Here is a 22,483-nt window from a genome sequence, read left to right on the forward strand (position 1 = left end):
AAGGGAAGGCAATAGGTGTTGTTTCACCTGAGACATCAGGTGTACCTGGGCCATACCATTGTCAGGTTGCAGGCAGAGGGGTGGGTGGGATCGCAGGATTGGCTGCTCCCCCTATATCCCTCTATATGGGCTTCCCTTGTGCTGATTCCGTAATGCTGTGGTGCGATTATTGAAAGAAGCGAGGCCTTGTCAGCATAGAACCAGAATTTTAGGGGTGGAGGGGACCCTGAGGGTCATCCAGCCCACCCCCCTACAGTGAAGGAATCACAGCTAAAGAATCCTCAACAGGTGGCCACCCGACCTTTCCCCATATCAGGGAGACAAGAGACGACAGGTCCTTAAAGTTTCTGCCTCCAGGTTGAGGTGTTGCAGCCTGGGGAAACCATTATTATATTATTACATTACATTACATTTCGTTTTCATTTCATTTATTTGGAGCATTTTCATCCCCTCCCGTCAGCCAAAAAGGCTCCCAGAGCAGCTTCAGTGAAAAATGAAAATGAGACATTCTCTGCCCATGGAGGCTAAGAATCTTACAAACAAACAAACAAACAAACAAACAAACACACACAACACACAGCACACAAGGAAAACAGGACGAGGAGGGACCAAAAATATCAGAACTCAGACAGCAGTTTCTAAACTGTTGTTGCTGCAGTGGGCAGCTGCCACAGTTCAGGGGCTGATGGGTCTGCATTTTTGACAGAAATGATGGAATGAGCCTTCTCCCCATCTCTCCCACTGAGGCAGCCTGGTGTAAGGGCAACTCAAAGTGATTTACAATATTTTAAGCAAAAACAACAACAACCCAACCCCCCCCCATACATACATGATAACCAGCATTTTGTGTGTGTGTGTATAGGTGTGTGTGTGTGTGTGTGTGTGTGTGAGAGAGAGAGAGAGAGAGAGGTGTGTCTTTTCCTTAGAAAAACCCCTATGTTAAAACATCCCACCCACGCAAAAAGGCGATAGATGATTAAAAGCCAAGGCGTGGCAAAAAAGGAATTTTTTGCCTGGCACCTAAAGATGAGTAATGGTGGTGCCAGGCAAGCCAAAATAAACTTGGCCATGATTCCTGAATTTTTTGGGGGGCGGGGCGGGGAAACAGGGATTGGACTAGATGGCCCTAGGATCCCCTTCCCCATTCTCCCCACTTCCCAATTGTATTGCAGGCTAGTTGAGTAGCCACAGCGTACCTTCCATGTACAGGAAAATTCTACCTCTAAATGCCATAGGCTTGGAAGCTGGCAAGTGGTTGGGGGTAGAATTCTTCCTTATTTCCTTCCTCCTGTCTGCTGTGGAAAGTAGAATATTGTGGGCTGGATGGATTTTTGCTTCCATCCGAAGTTCTTGAGCAACCATGGAGGGCTGATATGCAATGGAGTGGACTCCCTCAGAAGATGGTGGATGCCATTCCTTGAAAGCAGGATGGCTACCTGTGAAGGGATTATTGAGCTGTGATTCCTAACTTGCAGTAGTTGGGCCATTTTTTTTAAAATAATATTTTATTTTTTACTAGTTGGGCCAGATGCCTCTTAGGCTGCCTTCCAACTCTAAAGTTCTACAACCTGCTTCCTCCTCCCCTGTTTGTCGTTGCTGAACATCCCGCACCTCCTGCCGGCCAGTAGCTTGAGGGCGGACAACTGAGCCCCCTCAGGACTGAGGTCAGATTTGCTCTCCGTCGTCATTTGCCAGAGGCCCTTGACAAAGGTCTATTTACAGTAATGGGCACAACCTTGCGCAGCTGAATGCTGTCAGTGCACGATATCTCAATGGGCAACCAGAGATGGGAAGCTTCCCAGCTTGGCTTTTTATAGATGATGAGGACCAGAGAGAGCCCCCCTTATGTCAGTAAGCCCCTTCCCCCTTGTGTTGATGCAGAATTAAGAGCCTCCCATTCCCTGCAAGGTGCTCCTTAATCATAGTTGCGTATAGTACAGTTGGAAGGGATCCCAAGGGTCATCTAGCCCAACCCCTGGCAGGTGGCTATCCAACCTCTGTTGGATGGAGCAGCTCCCCTGTGAAGAAAGTTTGGGACTTTTTGGTTTAGATAAAAGGTGAGGAAAAGGGAAGGCATGATGGAAGAGTACTTATTCACACATAAACTATGGAACTCACTCCCGCAGTAGGCAGTGATGGCCGCCAACTTGGATGCCTTTAAGAGAAGATGAGAGAAATTCCTTGAGGAGAGGGCTGTTGATGGCTACTAGCCAGGATCATGGCCATGCTCTGCCTCCACAGCTGGAAACAGCCATGCTTCTGAATCTCAGTTGGTGAAGACCACAGGAGGGGAGAGAGCTCTTGCGCTCAAATCCTGCTTGGGGGTTTTCCATTAGGGCAACTGGCTGGCCTGATCCAGCAGGCTCTTCTTATGTTTCTCTGTTTAATATCTGTAGGAAAGGAGGCTGAGAAAGTGAGGCATGTAATGGCAGGAAGAAATAGAGTTCCGTATATTTTTATTAAGAAATCACCTTCTTTTGTTCTTGCACTCAAACCCATAATGGGCATCTGGTCAGCCACTGTGGGAACAGGATGCTGGACTAGATGGGCCATTGGCCTGATCCAGCAGAGCTCTTCTGATGCTCTCTGCTCCAGCCGGGTCCTGTCCTGCCTTTGCAAGCCCTTCTGAACATTTGCATTCTTCTTTCTCGCTCTGCAAAACTGCTGTCTCTGCCTGGGCCCCAAAGAGGCAGGGCTGCGAGGGAACTGCTTGGTGTGCTCTCTCTTCCCTTTGATTAAAAACATGGTCTCTTAAGCAAGCAGCCCCTGAAATGGCTGAGACAGGGCAAGTATGTGTGTGTGTGGAGATGCAGGAGTGGGAGCGATTGGTCTTCACTTGGAACAGGAGGGCAGTTTGCAAATGTGCGTGCTAATTAAAAGAAAGAGTGTGCAATTGCCTGCAGGCCTGCCTGCAAACTCAGCTTTGCTTTTGTGAGGAGTGCGATTCCTTTGTTTAGTTTTGCCACCAACATGATCTTGGTCTCCCGTGAGAGGGAAGCAGGGAGTCCATTTCAGGCCACCTTCCTCTCCCAGGAGAGAAGCATGTTTTTAAGATGTTGCTCACTCTGTGTATGCACAGACATTCTTTCTTTCTTTCTTTCTTTCTTTCCTTCCTTCCTTCCTTCTTTTCGGAGCAAGGTTTGCCTCCCAGTTAAGGGAGCTTGATGGCTGTACACCAGGAAAGGAATCGAAAATAAAACTACTGGTAACCTAATTCCATTAGATAAATCTCTTGGTGCCAACCACACTTGCAATATACTCTGTACGGTTCTGGTTGCCTCACTTGAAAAAGGATAGTGCATGGTTGGAAAAGGGCAACCAAAATGATCAAGGGGACGGAGCGACTCCCCCGTGAAGAAATGTTGCCGCATTTGGGATTTTTGTAGCCTAGAGAAAAGGCAAGTAAGTGGTGACATGCCTGGCATTGAGAAAGTGGGTAGGGAAAAGTTCTTCTCCCTCTCACAGAACACCAGAATTCATTGGCATCCCAAGAAGCTGAATGTTGGAAGATAAAATGAAGGATTTCTTCACTTAGTATGTAGTTAAACAACGTCACTCGCTCCCACGGGGGGCAATGAAGGCCACCAAATTGGGTGGCTTTAAAAGAGGATTGGACAAATTCAAGAACAGTGTTATTGGTGGCTACTAGCCAGGATATCTACCTATTCTGCCTGCACTGTTGGAGGCAGCAAATGCTGCTGAAAGCCACAAGAGCAGAGAGTGAATCTTGTGCTCAAATCCTGTTTGTGGGTTTTGCACGAGGGGCATCTATTTGGCCACTGTGAGAAGAGGACACTGGAGTAGGTGGGCCGCTGGCCTGATCCAGTAAGCTCTTTTGTACAAGCTTGTCTTAGCCTCCCCCCAGGCCAAGACTTTGCCCTGCAGAAATAGCTTGACCAGAGGCCACTGAAAGGCACACAGATGCCTGCCTTGTCAGCGAGGCAGCACTGAAAAGCTGCCCTTAACTCAGGAATCCCCATAATTTGCTTATGCTCCTGAAAATGTGCAAGCAGCTAAAAGTGGTAGGAGGAAAGTGTGATCCTGGAGGCTGGTTTCTCTTTTCCTAAAAAGGATCTTAGAATTGTCCAAACCCTTGCAATTCAGCAATCACATCTAAAGGAATCCCTGACAGAAGATCAACTGACCTCTGTTTAAAAATCTCCAATGAGGGATAGTCCAGTATTTTCCAAGGGACTGTGTTCCTCTGTGGAAAAGCTCTTACCTTCAGAAAGTTTTTTCCTAATGTTCAGTTGGAATCTGCTTGTTTTTGAATCTGGGTCCTCCCGTCCGATGCTTCAGAAAACAAGCTTGTTCCATCTTCAGGTGGCTTATATCTATAGTTTATGTCCAGGTTACCTGGAAGACTGTATTCCTGCATATGAATCTGCCTGGGCTTTGGAGGAGGCCCTTCTCTCAGTCCCACCACCCTCAACTTGGTGGTGTTGCAGGAAAGGGCCTTCTCACTGGTGGCTCCTCTTAGACAGCTTAGGAATTCCCTCCCCAGAGAAGCCAGACTGACTCCCTCCTTGCTATCCTTCTCCCAGCAGGTGAAAACCTTGTTTCAACAGCCTGCTTGGGGACTGGCTGCTTTAGTGAAACGCCTGGTGCTGTGCTGCTTTTATTGTGATTATATGTTTTTAATAGAGCTTTATTTATATCTATATTAGATGCAATACGGTTTATTCCAAATTATATATGTCATTTTAATTATATTAATGTTTAAGTGTTTTTAAATTATTGCTTCTCCTTCCCTGTGTTTTTAGCTATTCTTATTTTATTTGTAAGCCGCCTTGAGTTCCTTTCAGGAAAAAGGGCAGGGGATAAAGAAATAGATGATGATGATGATGATGATATCACCTCTCAGCTCTTCTCTGAGCTAAAGTGCTGAAATTGTATGATATTGGCTATCTGTAATCTTAACGACTCCTCTACAGGGTAGGACACTGTGTCTGGGCTATTGAAATGAATCTGCATCTGGTCGCCCCCCCCCCCCGGCAACTCCTGCTTTCAGAGTCCTTTTTTTGTCTGCCAGTAAAATATATCTGGAAGGAAGAAATGGGAGACTGAACCAGTAACTTGAAAGAAAGCTCACCCAATTAAAAATGGAAGAACCCCCCCTCCGCAAAGGGTAAAAAGCATAAAATTACTTTTGTTGCGAAAAATATATATGCAGTTACAGTGATTCATAGGAAATGCAATAAAGGTTGTATCTCGGCGTAGCTGTTGCCAAATACTTCAAAGTAGGCAGACGCACTTAGGGTGAGTGTCAGTGAAATGATCTTGGAGGCGAAGTCCAGGATAAAACCAGTTATAGATTTCCTACCCAGCTGTGATGGGGGGGGGGGCGGGGAGAGAAAGTTCAGAAACCCCTAATCCGATCTGTGAGTTACTGTGCGCAGTACTGGGCAACTCACCTCAAAAAGGATAATAGAATTGTGGAGTTTGAGGGGAACCCAAGGCTCATCTAGTCCAACCCCCTGCAACGTAGGAATTCGCAGCTGCACTGCAGAGTTGGAGAAGGTTCAGAAAAGGGCAGCTGAGATGATCAAGGGGTTGGAGTGATGCCCTGATGAAGGAAGATTGCAGCGTTTGGGACTTTTCGGTTCAGAGGAAAAGCAGGGAAGTGGCAATATGGCGGCAGTGTATAAAATTATTCATGGCCTGGAGAAAGTTGGAGAGAGAAATGTTTTATTCCTCTCGTGACGCCAGGACTCGTGGACATCCAGCGAAACTGAATGTTGGCAGATTCAGGACGGATAAAAGAAATTCTTCCTTAGTTACGCTCCTGCAGGAGGGCAGTGACGGCCACCGACTTGGATGGCTTTAAAAGAGGATTAGACAAATTCATGGAGGAAGAGAGGGCTATCAATAGCCACAATGGCTGTGCTCTACCTCCAAAGATGGAGACAGCGTATTGTTGGAAACCCCAGGAGGGGAGAGTGCTGCTGCGCTCAAATCCTGCTTGTGGGTTTCCCATTAAGGGCATCTGTCTGGTTAGGCGCTGTGGGATGAAGGCGCTAGCTGAGATAGCCCTTTGGTCTGATCCAGCAGACTCTAAATCAGGGGGCATCTCCACCTGCCTTCCAGCCCCTACCTGAATACTGGCATGTTGGAATTTGAACGTTTTTCCACAAGGGGTTGCCAGCCTGCTGTGGCCCCACTCTTTCCTGGGAGCCTGCTGCTGGCATCCCCATATACCTTCTGGGATCGCCTCCAGCCCCTCTAAACTTGTAGAGTGTCCCTGATCCATTCCTGCCCTCAGACTCTTTCTCTCTGAGCAGGACTTTGGTTCCAGAGAGACGACTGGAATAATTATTGCAGATCATTTCCCACTTTAACAGGGTCCTGCTGGATTGCTTAGTCTGCTGAACGCATTGCTCATTCTCCCCTCTCAATTTCTGAAGCCTTCCTCATTCCAGCAATTATTATTTTTTTCCACCCAGTGGGATCGTATTTCTGCTTTAAGAGCTTTAAACCCCCTGCAAAGAAACACTCTAGAATTGTTGCACAGAATCAAAGAATTTTAGGGTTGGAAACGACCTCCAAGGGTCATCTAGTCCAACCAACTGCAAACAACGAAGCGTTAGGCAGAACCTTCTGAGGGCAATAGCCATTGGGCAGTGGAACAGGCTCCTTTGGAAGGTGGTGCGCCTTCCTTCGCTGGAAATTCTTAAGCAGAGGTTGGATGGCTACCTGTCATGGATGCTTTAGTTGATATTCCTGCATTGCAGGGGAGCGGACTTAGATGAACATTGCAGGTTACCTTCCAACTCTACAATTCTATCTTCTAGGTTAGGGTGGTCCACATTTTCATAACAACTAGGCCACAAGAGTACTTCATCATAGAACCTGCGGGCTGCACACTGCCTTGTTGCACCATGGTGGTGCTGGTGGTGCTGGAGAGTGGCCAGAATTTGACACCCTTCCACCTCCTTTCCAAAGCCCAGAGCCTGCCCCACTTACCAGGCTTTGGGAAGGCAGCTTGAAGGAGGGAGGGGGGCATCAAATGTTGCGGAAGGCTGCATGTCGGACCACACTGATTTACATGGTTTGGGCCATTCTCCCTCGAGGCCCACCAGAATATGTTTTGCCCTGCAAGCCTGGATTTGTATCTGCACTCTGAGCATCCCTACTCCCCAGCTGTCAAGGCTGGCAGGGTGGTGTGTTTTCTGCAAAGGCCTCCTCTCTCTCACCTCCCTGCCCCCCAGCTCTGGGTGATGGATTGGCCCTTGAAAAGGGGGCCCTCCCACATTCCACCCCATTGAAAAGGGCTTGACAAGTAATGAACTCCCTTTCCTTTTCAGAGGCTCCGAGCTTGTGTGACCTCGTTTCTTTGTCTATGAGGCAAATGTGATTGGATGAGGCCTGCTCCCTCTTCCTTCCTCCCCCCACTCCAGGTGCTGCTGCCCTCCCTCCCCAAAACCTGGAGATAATAGGGCAACTCCGGGTCCCCTTTATTTGATGGGCACAAACTCCCTGGTGCTAGGGGTCATTAGGGAAGGAATTGAAAATAAAGCTTCCAGTATCGCAATGCATTATACAAATATTTTTTGGTGTGTTTGGAATATTTGGTCATGTCACCTCAAAATGGATATTTGGAAAAGTTTCAGGAAAGGGCAACCAAAACTGTCAAGGGGACGGAGTGACTCCCCTGTGACAGACAGCCACCCAACCTCTGCTTAAAAACTTCCAAAAAAGAAGAGTTGCAGTGCATGAAGAAAGGTTGCATTGTTTGGGACTTTTTAGTTTAGAGGCCATATGAGTAAGAGGCAAACATGATAGAGGCTTATGAAATTATCCGTGGCCTAGAGAAAGTGGACACCCATCAAAGCTGAATGTTGGGCGATTCAGGAGAGTTAGAAGGAAAGACTTCTTAGTTAAACTGCGGAACTCACTTCTGCAGGAGCTCATGACGGCCTCAGACTTGGATGGCTTTAAAGCAGGCTCAGACTTCATGGGGGAGAAGGCTATTAATTTCTATTGGCCACAGTGGCTATACTCTGCCTCCACAGTTGGAGGCAGGAATGCTTCTGAATGCTCGATAATTCTGAATATCCTTAACACACCATTTTCAGAATGATTTTACCATCAAGAAAGTTCTTCTTGTTTAGTCTGAATCTCCTTTATTTTAACTTGAATCCATTGGTTTGGGTCTTCTACCATGGAGCATCAGAAAACAAACTGGAAGGGACTCTGAGGGTCATCTTAGTCCAATGCTTTGCAATGCAGGAATCACAGCTTGACCGTCTAAGTCTTGGTTTCCAGATCCTTGATCATCTTGGTTGCCTTCTGCTGCACACAATCAACCTTGCCAACGTGCTTCTTGAATATCCTCCTTGTAACTTGAACCCATGGATTCCTAATTATAAGAAGGGAAATTCCAACTGTACATCAGGAGGAACTTTCTGACAGTAACAGCCGCTTGACAGTGGAATGGACTCCGTTGGGAGGTTGTGGACTCCTCTTCCATGGAGCATTTAAAGCAGAGGTTGGGTGGCCATCTGTCAAGGATGCTTTAATTGCAGGGAGTTGGACCAGATGACCCTCAGGTCCCTTCCAACTCTACAATTCTACGATACTTAGAATTTTGGGTGCCCAGAACCAGCACTCCCAGTGGGGTCTGATCAAAGCAGTATAGAGTGGTGCTGTGATTTTTCTTGATCGGGACACTTGAGTTCAGTTAATACAGCCTGTAATTGCATGAGCCTTTTTTTGCTGTTGGCTCATGCAGAACCTGGCATTTGCCCCTATTGAAATCACCATATTTTTCCATGCATAAGACACCCCCATGTATAAGACGTCCCCCTATTTTTGGGTACTCCAAATTAAGAAAACACCCCTCAGCACTACCCGTGTATAAGACGAGCCCCAATTTTAAACCTTTTTTGTTATTTATAAAAAGAAACCTCGTTTATACTAAGAAAAATACGGTAATTGGATGAGCTGTAGCCCAGTTCTCTGGTCTGGGACTCCTTCGCTCCATTTGGGCTTGGAGGTCCCTGTGGGTCATTCTGACCTGGGTATCTCCACTTAGAAATTTATCCCCACATTGCTTATGCTGAATCTGCAACTCTCTGATTTGCTTAATGAATGTTTCGTGCCAGTACAAGCCTGGAATTCGCTTTGAGCGTTGCACATGGCCAATGAGTCACTTATTTTAGAATGAGGAATAAAAATTGGAAACTACATTGAAGCAGGAGGAGGCTGTTTCAGCTCAATGCATCAGCAAGCAGCCTGTTCCTTGAGGAGCCACAGATCCCAGGGGAGGGTCATTCTCACTAAGGGCCCCCAAGGGTGGGTTTGGGCCCGAGTGAATTCCCCCCAGGTCCCCCAACAAATGCAGGCCAGCTAAAAACCCTTACGTGGGATTTGTATTGATGTACAAGCCCCACTCCAAGCAACTATGCCCTGCTTATTATACAAATGAAACATGGAATAGGAAAAGAAAACAATTAGCCAGAAAGTGCATATAAAAAATATAAACGTTTAAAAGAAACTTTTTTGTTCTGTTTGGGTTTTCCCCCACAATAGATTTGTGATGATCCATGTTAAGCATTGGAAAGGCATAAAAAAGTTCTCTAAATTGGCTCCATATTCTGTGTGTCAGCCCTTCAGATATTTGAAGGTGGCTCTCATATCCCCTCTCTGCCAGCTCTTCCCCAGAATAAACATGTCCAGCTCTCTCTTTCATGGAATTATAGAATTGGATGGGGCCACAAGAGTTATCTAGTAGTCCAACCCCCTACAATGCAGAACCCGCAGATAAACCATTCCTCATAGGGCTTGGCTCCCAGACCCTTGATCGTCATGGTTGCCCTCCTCTGCACACCTTCCAGCTTATCAATATCCTTCTTGTTTTAACACTGTAAGTATTTGCACATGGATATCTGTATTTGCTTGGAACTGTTTGGAACCTCTCCAAATGCTTTTGGTTTGGGTTGGTTAGGAGAGAACTGTGTTAACCTCTAATTTCTGCTGTCTCTCTGAGGGCGAGTCTTGTCTTTGTCTTTTACAAGCTCAGCAATCCCATTTTCCTGTTCCCTGGAGATCTGCTGAACCCACTCAGATAGAAAGGACGTCTGAGGTTTAAAAATAGACCCCACAGAGGTAGAGGCAGGTTAGAGACTCTCCCGCTGAAAGAAACTGAGCAGATGCAGTCGGAGCCAATAATAGCTCTCATCGTCGTGATTGCCAATTAAATGTATTCCTTTCCATAAAATTTAAGCCCCGCTTGATTGTAGAAAACCTCAAAGCGGTTTGCAAAAAGACTAAAAATCAATAGGGTGATTGGTAAAAATGGTTGAAACATTCAATTAAACTAAAAAAACACACATCGGCATTCCAGGTAACAGGGTAAGGTTTGTCTTAAACAAAAAATGTTTTTAGCAGGCATTGCAAAGTGTACAGTGAAGGTGGCTGCCTGATATCAATAGGCAGGGAGTTCCAAAGTTTGGCTGCTTCCACACTAAAATATTGATTTATTATTATCATTATTACTATTACTATTAATACCAGATAAAATAGAAGAAGCTCAAAACGCAGGAAATTACATTGAAATGTAATTGCACACTAATAGAAATTAAAATGATATTGAGAAAGATCCATTAGAAACATGGCCAACAACAATAGAAACAGTAAATGGTATAGTGAAGGTGTCTGCCTGGCATCGAAAGGCAGGGAGTCCCACAGTGTAGGTGGCAGCACTATAAAAGAGTTGAGTCCTTACAAATGTGGAATGGGGATTATGTGGTACCTGTAAAGGACTGCTGCAGTTTTGTGGGCTCCAGTGGGGTAAGGCAATGTCACAGGTAAATTGGTCCTAAATTATTAAGGGCTTTGTATATAGGCAGTGACCATTTTATGCATGTCCAATTGGTATGCAATCACACACTTGTTGCTGCCGACAATGAAGTGGACCAAAAATGGGATGGGGTGGAATGGAACATGGGTGTGTGTGTGGCTTATGTGTTTTCCGCTGATGCGCACTGGGGTCAGGAACAGAACCCCCATGCATAATGGTCGCCACCTGTACCACTTGAACTCATCCTAGTAGCAAATGGAGAACCAGTGCAGATCTTTTGAGTACTGTATAGGGATTATATATACAACAAAGCCTTGCAGCAACTGGGCTGCAGAATCCTGCTCTGGCTGCCGCTTCTAGATCCAGCATGACAGAAGCCCCACCAAGAGCCCATTGCAGAGCAGTGGTACCTCCGGTTATGGACTGGATCCGTTCCGGAGGCATGGCCGTATCCTGAAAAGTGCGTAACCGGAGGTGCCCTTCTGCGCACGTATGCACGCGGCATAATTGAGCGCTTCTGCGCATGCGCAACCCATAGTTTACATATCTAGAGGGATACGTAAGCAGAGGTATTCCAGTCTTGAAGGAGCCGATTTTAAAGGGAATGTAAGGATCTTCGCTAAGGGCCAGCAGCGGCGCCTGCAAGGACCGGAAGGAGCCTCTTGCTTGCTGGGGATCAGGTTTTGCAAACGGCAAGCTCAGAATGGTCACGGCCTCCACTTCACAAGGCCTCTCCTGGGAAATGGTTGCCATGGAGAAAATCCTCCCAGTTCACGGCTGCGACAGAAGGCTGGGTTTGTTGACATGCAAAGTTGTTTTCTGTGTGGTGGCGGACATTTTGGGAAACCTCTTTTCTCTCTTTCTCTTTTTCCCTCCTTTCTTCCTCTTCCTCTTTGTCTCCCACTTTCTCTTTCCCCCCCTCCCTTCCCTCTCTCCCTCCCACTCACTACCTCTGGTTGAATCCAGCCTAGGAAGCACTTCAAATTAAACTTTGGAACTCTCTCCCACAGGAGGCAGGGGTGGCCACCAATTTGTAGGGCTTTAAAAAAGGATTAGGCAGTTTTGTGGGGAGAGGGCTATTGTTGGCTTCTAGCCAGGATAGCTATTCTCTGCCTCCATGGTCAGAGGCAGTAAATACTTCCAAATACCAGTTGCTAATATCTAGATTCCTAGAGGTTTTGGCTACTGTAAGAACAGGATGCCGGACTAGATGGGGAAAATGGGCAAGAGACCTGAGCTCTAAGTGCCCAGTATATTTAATAGCATTGATTTGAGGACCACTGTCTGTAACTCATGTGGACGGACTCTTTGCATTGCAATTATATCCCACCTTTTTCCCTCCCAAGGAGCTCATGGTGGCATACTTAGTTCTCTCCCTACAACAGCTCCTTGAGGGAGGTTAGAGAAGGGCAGTGATTTGGCCCCTAAGGTCAGTCACCCAAGTGAGCTTCATGGCTGAGTGGGGATTTAAACCCTGGTCTTTCCCAGGTCCTAGTCCAATGCTTTAACCACTATAACACACTGGCTTCAAAGATGCTTACCCAGATGTGAAAATTTCACAAAAAGAAAAACAACCCTGTTTATGTTTGCCTCAAGAGAATGCAGAACAGAAATGCGACCTGAGGTTTCCCCCCTGCTTCCTTCCTTAAATTCGGCTACACGGGGAAGCGGAATAGTCCGTAATAACGCCCTGAAACAAAGTGCTTTTTAAATTTATTGCATGTTTTTATTTCTTACACATATATTGAGGCACATGGTTACTCAGCGCCTCCATAGAATTCTAGAATTGTAGAGTCAGAAGGGATTCCCCAAGGGTCATGTGGCCTAAAGTCCTGCAGTGCAGGAATCACAGCTCAAGAATCCCTGACAGGTGGCCATCAGGGTTCAGCATTGCCAGATGGGGAGAGTGATTCACTATCTGGACAGTCCATTTCACGAGCCTTCAAAGCCGTTTGCTGTTTTTCCCTTTGACTGTCCTTTAATCTGTATTTATGGCTGGATTTATTGAGCTTTTGAATGGTTGCAGGTGCAGCAACTGTTGCCTTACAGAGGTTATAGGAATACTTGCTTGTTTTATTTTGAACTGTGAGAGTCAGTTTTAAAATCTGTTGCTGGGCACTAAAATGAAAAGAAAGAAAGAAAAGAAATCCCCTATAGCTGAATGGGCAGCCCCTTGGTTGGATCACATATGGAGAACTTTGATTTTTGTCTTCTCTTCCCTTGTGTGTCTTTTTGATTGTAAGCCTGTTTTGATGGCATGTAAGGCCCTCTGGGAGCCTTCTTGGCTGAAGAGTGGGGCACAAATGCTGTAAGAATCAAAAACTGGAGAGCTGGAAGGAGATCCCATGGGTCATCCAGACCAACTCGCTGCCATGCAGGAATCACAGCTAACATAAGGCAAACCTTCCTGGATCAGGTCACTGGGCCATCTAGTCTAGCATCCTGTTCTCACACTTATCCCTGTGCGACGCCCACAAGCAGGACCCAAATGAAGAGCCCTTTCCCTCTCCTGTGGCTTCCAGCAACTGGTACTTTGAAGCATTGCTGCCTCCAACTGTAGAGGCTGAGCACAGTCATCATGGACAGCATCCATCAATAGCCCTCTCCTCTGTCCTCTTTGCTGCTGCATCACACTGTTGACTCATGTTAAGTTTTTTGGTCTACCAGAAGACCCACAAATCCTTTCCATATGGAGTGATGTCAATCCAGGAACCCCCAGTGAATGAATGAAACAAGCAATGAATGGAACCTGGTAACCGAACAGGACTGCCCAAAGATCAAGCCAAATGGCTGGGAGGGGTTGATGGCACACCCAGATATGATTTGCAATTGCTCAGTGCTACCATGTGGTCATGCTGCTGTAGCTGTGATACCTGCAAGGTAGGGGGTTGGACTAGATGATCCTTGGGGTCCCTTCCACATGTAGAACCCTATGATACTGTCACATGATCACAAATCGCAGTGAGTGAAACAAAAGACATACAGGAGGCTGAAATCTGAAGCCACGGGTGCATTGCCAAAAAATTTGATTGTATGAATAATCTTTGCTAAGTGAAAAAGGCTGTATTTATTTCCTTGCCAGTTCAGTGTATCCTTGAGGAATCAAGCCCTTTTCTGCTGCAGGAGAAAGGTTTTTGTTTTTTGCAATTGGGGATGCCTGGCCACCCTCCAGGAAGACGGGTGACCCCTGTTTTCTGAGGGAGCTCAGTATGAATTTATAGGTCTTCTGGGAAGGCCAAAATGGTGACTAGATCAGCAGCTTGTGTGCCTCCTGCCTGTCTCTGCCAAAACAAACAAGAAGGTTTTTGGCCTCCTCCAGAGTTCCCAACACTTGCTTGGGGAGACAGAGGAAAGAGCAGCTAGGAAATCTGGATGTTTGGCGTCCTCTCTAGTAATAACCTGCCACTTGCGATGTGTCAATTCACTGTTGCTAAGGTTTCCATGCACCTGATATGTGTGCTAAACCCAGAACCAGATTTCCTGGCTTCTTGTGAATCTGCACTTTGGGTGGCTTTAACCTCCAAGTCCTTAAAGAGTCCTATTTTCAGTTCTGGTCACTCCAGTTTAAGAACCATAGAATTGTGGAGGGACACCAAGGGTCATCTAGTCCAACCCTCTTCATTGCAGAATTTACAGCTAAAGAATCTGACAGGTGGCTACCCTACTTCTCCTTAGAAGGATATTGACAAGCTGCAAGGTGGTTAGAGGAAGGAGACAGTGTTAGAAACTCAGGTACATAAACTAATCACCAAATGCCACCTTAAGCCTAAGTTATGGTCACTACAATGGAATGTCTAGGCATCATTTCCCCATGGATGAAAATCCTTCTTTCATTTATATATCACTTTATATACTTTGAAAGAAACTCAAAGCAGTTTGCAACACATTAAAGCATCAAACAAAACGATCCAGAATAAAACAAATTCAAGCTTCAAGGAGCATATCTGAGTGACAATTTGCTTTCCCTTATTTATTAACTACTTAATTTATATAGTTGCCACATAGCAGAAGTACTCCAGGAAGCCAGTGTGGTGTAGTGATTTGATTTTGGACCAGAACCTGGGAGTTCAGGGTTCAAGTCCCCACTCAGTCATGAAGCTCACTGGGTGACCTTGGGCCACTCCCAACATCCTAACCTACCTCATAGGGTCTTTGTAGGGAGAGGCTTGAACCATGTACTCCTTGGAGAAAGAGGTGGGAGAGGAATGCAATAAATAACCTCTTCTGCTTACCTGGTTAAGAAAATTGGAGGAGCCTGCCAAATGCAGGTATCAGTCACCATCCTGGCACCCAGAGATCTCCATGAGGTCACAATTGGACCCATGCCAGTCGCAAAATGCACCTGGCACGTGGGAAATTTCTAACACTGGAGGGAGATCGAGATGATCTAGGGGGTCTTAGTGGAATGCAAACCTAACTTTCGTCGGCAGTGTGATGCAGAAGCAAAAAAAGGTTTCTACCCCATTTCCCCATTGAGGCTCTGAGAAGCCTCAGAACTGGGGAAGACACTTTGGCATGCCAAAAAAGTCAAATTACTCTCCCCTGAGTTGGAATAAATCTCATTTCTCCTATCTGAATTCTGCACTACTTCCCTTCCCTTCTCTCCTCCCTCCTTTCCCAAATCAGAAACCATAAGCTACTTCAGGGAGGGGACAAAAAGGGGTATTATGGTCTGCTCTTAGAGAGGGAGTTGTTCATCCTGCCGCTTTCTCCCACCTGTTGAATTGCAAGGAGATTTTTTGGGGTGGGGGGCACACACTTGGATCTCCTCCCCAGTGTTTGAAGTTAGCCAGGCGCCAGGTGCATTTTGCTACTGGTGCGGGTTCAATTGCGACCACATGGAGATCTCTGGATGCCGGATTGGTGACTGACATCTCCATCAGCTTTCTTAAGCAGGTAAGCAGAATAGCTTTTTATTGCATTTATACCCCACTGTTTTCTCCAAGAAGTAAAGGGTTCATCCCCCCCAGCCCACCCCACCCCACCCCACCCCACCCCACCCCAGGTTAAATCCCACAATGACCCTCTGAGGTAGGGTACAAGGCTGTGACTAACTCACTCCAAAGTCACCCAGTGAGCTGCATGACTGGGGATTTGAACCCTGATCTCCCAGGTCCTAGTCTAACACACTAACCACTACAACCACAGTGACTCCCTAGGGTATTTATGCTATGGGGCAGCTCTATAAATTAACTAGGTAAATCATAGAATCATAGAGTTGGAAGAGACCACAAGGGCCATCGAGTCCAACCCCCTGCCAAGCAGGAAACACCATCAGAGCACTCCTGACATATGGTCCAGTATAGACAAAGTAAAATGACATTTACAGAAGGAACTGAAATATTTACCTTGAAATATTCTGAATGGTTTGATTTGGTGTTTTAATGTGTTATAAACCACTTTGAGATTTTTTCTTTATAGTGGCATGGAAATGAAATGAACAAAAACAAATTTCACCAGGGGGAAAATAGCATCAAGACATTTCATTCTGGCAGCTGTAACACATAGATTTAAGGTGCCGTTTGGCAATTAGCTTAAATATATTGAGTTTCTAACACTGCCCCCCCCCCCCCCGCAGCTGGCTGTTGGAGTTTTGGTTTTTTTTGTAAATGACTCCAGTGAATTTTGTCACCCTGCTACATTAAATGTTTCATGGCAGTGCAGTGTTAAAAGTAGTTTAAAATAACATACAACAACGAGAGGTAAAATGAGAGAGTGTGTGGTATAGTGGTCAGAGTTTTGGACTAGGTTCGACATGGGAGATCAGGGTCAAATCCCCAGTTGGACATGAAGCTTACTAGGTATGAACTTGGGGCAAGTCACTGCCTCCCAACCTAACCTACCTTACAGGGTCGTGGGGATTGGATGAGGAAGGGGAGGGCTATGTTGGACATCTTAGCTTGGAGGCAGCAATGCTAATTGTTGGAAACCACAGGAGGGGAGAGTGCTTTTCTGCTCAATTCCTGCTTGGCCATGGTGAAAATAGGATGCCCTATTCTGCAGGTCTGTTACGATGCTGTGGTTCAGGGGTCGGCAAGGTTTACCTTGCCTAGGATGGTTCACTCCAGCGGAGATCCCTCCGTGGGCCGGATACTGCACGCGCCCACAGTTTTCGCCGTCAGCACATGCGCAGATGCGATTGCCATGGGGACTCACCAAACGGGTGGCTCGGGGGTCGGTTAAACGACCCCCATGGGCTGCTTGTGGCCCATGGGCCTTAGGTTGCCAACCCCTGCTGTGGTGGAATCTCCAGTCCCATAGATTCCTAGGTCGCTTGGGGTATTTGGACACTGAGAAGGGGATGCTGGACCAGATGAGCCACTGGGCAGTTCCTACTGGGTCAGTTGCTACGGTACGATTCTATGTTCTCACAATACTCTTTGGAGACTAGAATCCTAATCAAGTTCCCCGACTACTTTTGCTGCCGTGATTCACCCCATCTTCCAAACCAGGCGCTCAGCTGCCAATGCTGACGTTAGATGCCAAAGAAATTCTTTGCTTTGGAAGCTGGATATGTGTGTGTGTGTGTGTGTGTGTGTGTGTGCTGTCTTCCTCTTTGGCTTTCTCTTGGGGGTCAAGTAAGGAGTGGGAATCATGCTGGGTTGAGCCACCTTCCCATCTAACCTTCCCTCCCCGCCCCCTCCCGAAAATCATTGGAGAAGGGGCTCCATAGGCCTTCATAAGCCAAATGCAAACAGAGGAACCTGATCCCCTTCTGTCAGATCATTTAACTGGTGTTTGGAGCCCTGCTGCTTTGCAAAGGAATCTATGCTCATTTGGAATTTTGGGTGGTGGGACGGGGAAAGGTTTTCTCTGGCGGGGAGCCTGCAAGAAGAGCCAGAACATGTGTGCGTGTGCGTAAAGCACATTCTCCTTTGTGCTTTCTGAAAGCATAACCAGGGAGCTTGGGAAGCTTTGTGCTTTTGGATGCAGTTTAGGGTGGAGAGAGAAGAGGACTTCTGGTTTCCCTTATAGAATATAGAGTCATGGAATTGTAGAGTTGGGAGGGAGTTCCAACAGTCATCTAGAGAAGCCTCCTACAATGCAGGGATCACAGCTCATGAATCTCTCTGACAGGTGGCCACCCAACCTCTGTTTCAAAGCTTCCAATGAAGGAGAGTTATTGTTATTAACTGTTAAGGTCATCTTGAGTCCGCATTCTATCTTCTGCAGTATTGGTTACCCCTCCCAGATTGGTGTCCCCTGAAAATTTGATGAGCATACTGTCAATTCCTTTGGGACAGTAGTAGCCAGATTTTGGAATCATCAGATTTTTCTTCTACTACAACTATTTCTGTTGGACTTTATTGGCCTTGATCTGGACAGTGCACTTCTGATGATACAGCCTAGAATTGCACTAGCCTTTTTTTTTTTTTTTTTTGCTGATACAACACACTGTTGAATCATATATATTGACCTTGTGGCCTAATAGGGCCCCTGAATCTTTTCCACATGTCCTTCCGTCAAGCCAGGTGGCCCCGCATCTTATATTTGTGCATCTGATTTATTCCTGCCCAGGTGCAAAAACCCTTCTCTGTGCTGGCTTTTTGCTTTCCTTCCCAGTCTGGGGTAGGGAATCTCCTTTCTTCAGCAAGTTCCCATTTGCAGGGGAGAAATGTCGTTCATGTCTTTATTTATTTCATAAAATTATACACCGCTTGATTAAAAAAAGAAGAAACACTTCAAAGTGGTTTACAGAAAACTATAAAACAACAGAATTATCAGTAAGACAAATCAACAACAATAATTTAATTCTCATTAAAGTTAAAGTAACAATAGATTGAAAACAGCTTAAGACATGCATCAACTTTGTAAGCAAAGTTTATAGACAGGCTTGTCCATAAACAGGAGTGTTTTTGTATGCGCTGAAAAGAGTGCAGCCTACCTGATATGAATAGGCAGGGAGTTCCAAAGTGTAGGAGCCACTGCACTAAATGATCAGGTCTTTACAGAAGCAGAGTGAGGATTACGTGGCACCTGTACTATTGCCAGTTCCACTGGTTGAAGCAGTTGAGGGAGCACATATGGGATCAGGCAATCGCACAGGTGTAATCTGGTCCCAAGTTGTTAAGGGCTTTATAAACTAACAGTAGCACCTTGAACTTGGCCTGGTAGCCAGTGGTCAAGTAGTGCAGATCTCTGGAGCACACAGGTGTCATATGTTGACAAGGCCTCACTCCTGTCAGCAATCACCCTGCAGCATTCTGAAGGGAAGCCCCACATAGAGCTCTTTGCAGTAATCCAGTCTTTTGTGTATTTGGGTAGGGGGCTCCCTCCCTCCTTGTCGATCTCAGCAGAGCCCTGGGGTCTTTTCTCCTATCCCCACCCCCACCTCCTCCTTGGGCAGGCTGGGACTTTAAAACCAGGCCCAGCGCCTCATTGTCTCACTTTTCCAATTATCGCCCCATGTCGGCATTCAGCTGCCTTACGGGTTTTGTTCAGGCGGTTTTTGTTCAGGCTTCCGTCAGTTCTCATCAGCCTCTTTTGTTCTCCCCCCCATTAAACCCCACACCCCACAAAACCTCTTAACAAAGGCCTCTCTTTTGAATTGCCTGTTACCTCATTCTCAGCATGGGGGACCCATTGATGGAGATAATCACATTGACATGCCCATTTTATATTTTTGTGTGTGAGGGGGTTGCTGGATGTGGTAGGGGGTGAGCCAGACGGACACTCTCCACTTCTCCCCCACTTTCCCGTTGGGAGGAAAGTCAGGGTGGGGTGGGGTGGGAAGCTGGCTCCAGTCTTAATTGGGCTGTACTCCATGCAGGGTCGTTGTGCAGCCAGCTCCTTTGGGGGGGGGGAGATCAGTAGGGGGAGGGAATTACCTGAGATAGGTGGAGTGGAGAGGTCATACTCCTGTTATAGGATTGTATGGTTGGGGAGCGTGCCCCCCCCAATTAAGTCTAGTCCTCTGCAATGCAGGAGTCACAGCTGAAGAATCCCTGACAGATGGCCATCCAACCTTTGTTGAATAACCTACAATTAATCATAGAATCCGAGAATTGTAGAGTTGGAAGGGACCCAGTGGTCATTCAGTCCAACCTCTTTCAGTGGATCTCAGGAATCCCTGACAGGTGGCCATCCAAAGTCTATTTAAAAGCCTCCAACAAAGGAGAGCATGCCACCTTCTTCTGAGGTGCTGCTAAAGACTTTGGACCAGTTTCAGGAGGCGAAGCTCTTTGTTTGGGGCCGGAAAATAATTAACTGCTGGGTTATTTGGAGGCCGAGGACTGAACAAACGGAATCTGGGGATCCGGAGTGGACAATGGTGGTCATTAGCCCTTGGTAGCTGGGCCAGGAAATTAGCCTGGTAGGTGCTGGAAAGGGAACCAGTCTTTATTTGGGAGGCGGATTGCGCTCTGGAATTTCACTTGGGGAGGAAGGGAAAAGTAGTGGGGCTGCTGGCCAGCAGGTCTTAAAGAGCAACTGCACAGCTTGGAGGTCTAAGAAAAAGTGTGTTTGACGGCGTGCCAGGAACCTTGGGATTCAAGTGGATCTCCGTCAATTGTTGCTGTTGCTGTTGAATTATTAACCTATGCTTCACCAGCAGGGCCCCAGGGTGGGTTGCAAGAATTTTTAATGCAGAATTAAAAGCTGTTAAACCGCATTATGTTCACAAGAATTGGGTGGGTTATGAAAACACACATCTCAGGTGTCAATGGCTACTAGCCAGAGTGGCTATTCTCTGCCTCCAGGGCTGGAGGCAGCGATGCTTCTGAATGCCAGTTGCTGGAAACCACATGAGGGGGCAGTTGCTTTTACACTCAGGTGTTTCTTGTGTGTTTCCCATAATGTGCATCTGGTTGGCTGCTGTGAGAACAGGGTGCTGGACTAGATGGGCCCCCTTTAGCCTGATCCAGCTGCTCTTCTTAGGATCCTTAAGGACCAGGGTAAAGAGGTGCCTCTTCATCTTTCTCCAAAAGCTGTACAATGATGGTGCCTGATGCATCTCTGGGGGAAAGGTGTTCCACAGCTCAGGGGCTGCCACAGAGAAGGCCCCTGGCCAGCCCTCCCAGTGGAGGGATACCAAGACTAGCTCTGCCAGTCTCAGCATCTGAGAGGTACTTTAGGGAATACCTTCAGGTATTTAGGATTCAAGCCAAATTTAGAGGCTGATAAGGGAGAGAGATGTTTTGTTGCAGCTGGGGCAGATGAAGGCATCTGGTTTCAGCATTAGAGATGCACCATGGAGTTTCTTCTGTCTGTGCTCCTCCCAGTGGTCATTCCTCCTTTGGTCACTGCTGCAGACACACAACCTGTCTGTCTCCAGGCACTGTGGTTGTCTGCAAGGGATTCCCAAACGGTGGGGTTGATGTTGCCAGCCTTCATATTTCGCTTTCAGACATCTATGTAACACAGAGGCGATCTGCCAATGGACCTGGTGCCTGAAGCTAGCTCCCCATAGAACATCTTCCATTTGGACATGACCAAGCCAGCATAGATGTTACTGAGACGGGAGTGTAAACATGCTGGGATTGTGGGCTTGGGAGAGCACATCTTTGTTTGAAACCCTGTCCTGCCATGCGATACCCCAAATCTTGGGGAAAGTGTTGAGGTATTGCTCCTGATGGTTGCCCACCACTCATTTCCATTAAGCAGCATGCTCTAGACGCAAGTCTGGTAGACCTTCATCTAGGTATTGGTCATTAGCATCACATTCTCCGATACCCTTTTGGAGAGGTGAGCCATTGCCAGAGCTGCCTTGCCAGTACTCTTGTCCAGCTCATCATCGATGGAGTGGCTGCTGATTATGGTGGAGCCCAGAAGCACAACATCATTTATCATCTCAAGCATGTGTTCACCAATGCTGATGCATGGAGTGCTGACGACGATGTTGGTCTTTGTCAGGCTGATGGTAAAGCCAAACTCTCTGTAGGCTTGGGCAAAATGGTTGACAAGCCTCAGTAGAGTTTCCTTGGAGTGTGCTGCCAAGGCTGCTTCATCTGCAAACATTTCTCAGAAAAGGACCAGCCATACTTTTGTCTTGATGCAGAGATGTTGAACAAACCTCTATGAATAGATGTACAAACTGTCTTCTGTCAAGCTGAAGGCATGTAAGAGCAACAAGGAGAAGCATATTCCACAGAGGGTTGGGCCGAGAACATGGCCCTGTTCCACACCACTCTTTACAGGGAAGGTGGATGAGGATGGCCCGTCATATTGGATGGTGCGGCACATGTTTTTGTGGTTAGGTGGGTACCCTATCTTATTGAGTAGCGTCAAGAACTCCATTAGGCTGACAAGGTCAAAGGCCTTCATCAGGTCTATGAAGGCGATGTACAAAGTTCTCGGCATTTCTCCTGCAGCTGATGCAGTGAGAAAATAATGTTGACTATTGACTTCAAACTCACTGAAGTTCCTGAGTCGTCTTCGAGGGCAGCTCCACATAGAGTGCATTGCAGCAATCCAGTCTGGAAGCACATTTCAGGTGCTTTAAAAATCCTGTGAATGATCTCACTCTTACACAAGGCACTTAGAGTGATGGTTATTTATGTCTGGGTGTCCGATGTGTTGTTGAGCTTACGTTGGAGTAAGCACTTTCACTGATACTAGGCGGTTGTGGGACCAGTTCCAGGTTGCTCTTTCCCCTTTACTCATGAGTCTGGATGCAGATGAGAACTTGCTAAAGAAGGGAGAGTCCCCTCTCCAGACTGGGATGTAAAGGAAAAAACAAGCACC

At 46.8% G+C, this 22,483-nt stretch overlaps 1 protein-coding gene and 1 long non-coding RNA gene across 2 annotated transcripts in view; both read left to right on the plus strand.

Annotated features, from left to right (window-relative positions):
- Nucleotides 1-22,483, plus strand: part of LOC310669788 — a 546,967-nt gene that overhangs the window by 38,587 nt on the left and 485,897 nt on the right. The window lies entirely within an intron of this gene.
- Nucleotides 1-22,483, plus strand: part of EFNB1 (ephrin B1) — a 73,712-nt gene that overhangs the window by 9,392 nt on the left and 41,837 nt on the right. The gene's annotated exons all lie outside the window — the stretch shown is intronic.

Source organism: Podarcis tiliguerta (assembly GCF_965153285.1).
Source record: "Podarcis tiliguerta genome assembly, chromosome: Z".
NCBI lineage: Eukaryota > Metazoa > Chordata > Lepidosauria > Squamata > Lacertidae > Podarcis > Podarcis tiliguerta.